Raw genomic sequence first — 3,998 nt, forward strand, 5'->3', positions numbered from 1 at the left:
GAAGTGATCCCCAACTTTGCAGAAATACCTGAAGCCCTTGCCCTGTCTTTTTTTTTTTTTTTTTTTTTTTTTTTTTTTTTTTCAACGTTTATTTATTTTTGGGACAGAGAGAGACAGAGCATGAACGGGGGAGGGGCAGAGAGAGAGGGAGACACAGAATCAGAAACAGGCTCCAGGCTCTGAGCCATCAGCCCAGAGCCTGATGCGGGGCTCGAACTCACGGACCGCGAGATCGTGACCTGGCTGAAGTCGGATGTTCAACCGACTGCGCCACCCAGGCGCCCCTTTGTTTTTTTTTTATAACCAAAACCTGTGGCATGTGCTTCTTTAAGAAAATACAACGTCTGCTCTCCTCTTTCTGTCTTTCAACAGCTAGCAGGCATGGCCTACTGTCCCTGTTACACATAATTACCTCTTTATGCGCTACCCCTTCTTTAAAGAGGTATTTCCCTCTTTTGTTCTCTTGTATCCTTTTCTAAAGCCCTAGGCGTATTACATTTAGGGCTTGGATTTCACTCATTTTCCACATTTGTAGCACAAATGTCACCAGAGGATTTATAACAGATTAAGTGAAGAAAAACACAGAGTTCAAGGTGAATGAAGAATTTTAAAAAACTCTCCTGCAACAGATGAACCAAAAGGCCAGTCAATTATTTTCTGCTAGAACATAATTTCGTCAAATAAGTCATACTTATTCTGAGAACTACAGCTAGTTTGATCAATCAAAAAAAAATCAATTTACATTATTTTTCTCCTTTAGAATGCAGATTTTCAAATTTGAATGCCGGAGGAATTCTTAAAAATGCTAACACCTGATTCCCAGGCATGAAGATTCTGATTTAACTTGCATGAGTTGCAACTTAGACATCAAGAATTTTTAAAGTTCCCTGGGTGACTCTATTTTGCAACAGAACGATTTTATTGTGTGCAGCAAATTTATCATGATCAGAACCACCAAGATTTTGATAAGACACAGATTGTTAGCGTGTCTGCTAGGTTTAGATGGGGCCTGAGAATTTCCATTTGTAACAAAACCCCAGCTGAGGCAGTTGCTCTGGAGATCTTCTGTGGGAAGCCCTACTTTAGAGCACTTTCGTGTGCATATGAATCACCTTCTTGCGCCTATGATTCTGTTAAAAGGCAGGCCTGATTCAGCCGGACTGGAGTAGAGATTCTGCATTTCTAGTAACCTCTCGGGAGATACTAATGATGCTAATCTGTGAACCATACTGGATACAGCAAAAGATTAGAGTATGGGTTGTTAACTATTAGAGCAGGGAATTCATTAAATACATATGATTTTGTGAAACAGCGGGGAAAAAATTTAGTACCAAAGCACTCTTTTGAAGCAAGTTTTCAACTGTAGTTTCAATATTATTACATGGATACATTAGAAAAACTTCATGATCTCTGAGAAATGACAACAAAACCTGTTTTATGTCACAGAATAAGAAAACCAAAAGTACTTTTCTTTTCAGGCTTTTTATATTTATTCTCAAAGTGATTCAACTATGGAATGATGCATTTTTAGCACTATGAAATCCAGAGTTTTCAAATCCTTTTCCCCTGCAATTCTGTTCATTACAATTCTATAGGCCTGAAGAAACTCTCTTATCTGTAGTTATTCATGCATTCAAGCATTCAGGATGATGTCTGATATGATCAGTAATAAAGGTTGCAATGAAGTAGTAGCTATAATAATAACCCTCTTATAATCTGAAAACAACAGGGACTTTGTACAAACAGCTATGAAGTTACCAGGTAGTAACTGTCCATCTGAAAGGAACTGGTCATCTTTTCCTTGGTCAATTAGCACGTCTAGCTGAGAACCTGGATAGGACTTCAAAAGATGAGAGGTATTATAAGCCTTCCACTTACTTTGATCTCTTCCCAAATATCCACTAAAGGCTTTTGTGTGTGTGTGTGTGTGTGTGTGTGTGTGTGTGTGTGTGTCAAAGACAGAGCACTGGGTTGCAAATTGGAGCAAATGCTGACACAGATTTGTACTTTCCAGGATTCTTCAAAGTACAGATTAGAGATTCATGTGCTCCCACAGAGTGGCCAGAAATTGACATCCTTTGTGGGTCCACTGGAATATGGGCATTTATGAGTTGGGTAGCTCCTCAGTTACCTAAGAATACATTCTATAGGTAATTTTCCAAGGATCTTCAATAGCATCCACATAAAACCCAGCGCCGTTGCCAAAGTCCCAGCTCTAGCCTTCTCCTTTAAAATTACAGACACGAGGGCTGGTATCTGGAGCAATGACAAGGCCATGTTCTGAGGCAGCTTGATGAGAACCAGACTTTGATACAAAATTTTGTTCTGTGCAAGTTAAACCAGACAGCCAACTCAGTGCAGAGGATTTTCCAGTTTCTGCCTTTGGTAGTAAGTGATGTGGGAATGCTGGGGTTCGGAGCTGATGGCCAGGAAAGAATTCTTGAGATATCTTCGGTGCAAAAAGTGGTTTTATTAAAGCACAGGCAAAGAACCCGTGGGCAGAAACAGCTGCACTGGGGTTGTGATGGGTGACTGCTTATGCACTTTCAAGTTGGGCGGAGGCTGGGGATAGTGTAATTCTCCAAGGAATCTTGGGAGCAAGGTTTCCAGGACCCTGACAGGGCTAGCTGTTATTGTTAGGAAGAGGTCATTTATTTCTGTTTAGTAAATGCTCAGTCATGAGACCTGTCAGATGTATATCAGCGTATGCTTGGAGGATGATTGCCAACATACATTTGGGGGAAGTTTCCAAAGGAATTTTTACATGTTAAAGTAGACTTAGAGGAACCTGGAAGTCAGGATAATGTTAAGCTAAGGTTGCCTTTTGCCCTCAGCAAAGTGTCATCATGGAGGCAGCTGACCTCCTACAGGAATGTCACTCTGCCAGTCTCAAGGACTCCTCAATGGGCTGTAAATCATCAGGAGACTTAATTTTTTTCTTTTGCCTTTGTTGCCCACATCAGTAAGGAGATAGCCAATTTTATTTTGCAGTTCAGTTCAACACTGTCATGTTCCAAACCTTTCTACAATCCTCCAAAGCCTTTGTTGCTGGAAATCTGTTTGAATGTCATTCTTCTCCTGACCTATTGATACCTGCTTTTTTGTCTGCACTAAAGAACAGATCTGGGATGGGCGGCGGTGGGGAAAGAAGCAGCAGCTGGAATGGAAAGGCGGGGCCTCTGCTCTGTCTTTTTAAGGTAAAAGTGTCTAATGCTCCAGAATGCCTCCCAAAACATTGCTAATATATATGTTTGTCAGTTTTACTGAAATATAATTTACTTACATAAAGCTCACCCAATTAAAGTGCAAAATTCAATGGTTTTAGTCCATTTACAGAGCTGTGCAGCCATCATTATGATCTAATTTTAGAATATTTTCATTACTTCTAGAAGAAACTCCCTACTGAGTGGCAGTCACTTGCCATTCCCGTCGTCTCCCTTACTCTGTGAGCCCTGGGAATCACTAATCGACCTTCCGTCCTTACCTATTCTGAACATTTCCTATAACTAGGATCACACAGGATGTGGTCTTTTGTGCTTGGCTTCTTTCATTTAGCCTATGTTTGTTTCTCCGTTATATAATTCTGTCAGCATTACAGACAGGTTTTCTTCAGGTGATATTTAAGAATACTCAGTTTTTTGAAGCTCTTAAATACTGAGAACAAATAGGGTTAATGGGGGTTGGGGGAGAGGGGAAAGTGGGTGCTGGGCATTGAGGAGGGCACTTGTTGGGATGAGCACTGGGTGTTGTATGGAAACCAATCTGACAATAAATTATATTTAAAAAAAGGAATATCCAGTTTTTATATCTGTTCATTTTTTTTTCAAGTGCAAATTATCAGCCCTAACCAAGAATGTAAGAGTAAACCAGTAACCCATATTTATGCTTTTAAGTACATCATAAGAAGTATCAGATTTCACTCTGCCTCTTTTGAGAAGTGGGAGGAACACATGAGATTCTGTTTGTGATGTAACTGGCTTACCACCACACTAGTGAAC

The 3,998-nt window shown here is 40.3% G+C and overlaps 1 pseudogene; it reads right to left on the reverse strand.

The window, feature by feature from the left end:
* Positions 1–1,572: 1,572 nt before the first annotated feature.
* Positions 1,573–3,071, reverse strand: LOC122474904 (annotated as a pseudogene).
* Positions 3,072–3,998: the final 927 nt, after the last annotated feature.

Source organism: Prionailurus bengalensis, chromosome D4 (genome assembly GCF_016509475.1).
Source record: "Prionailurus bengalensis isolate Pbe53 chromosome D4, Fcat_Pben_1.1_paternal_pri, whole genome shotgun sequence".
Lineage (NCBI taxonomy): Eukaryota > Metazoa > Chordata > Mammalia > Carnivora > Felidae > Prionailurus > Prionailurus bengalensis.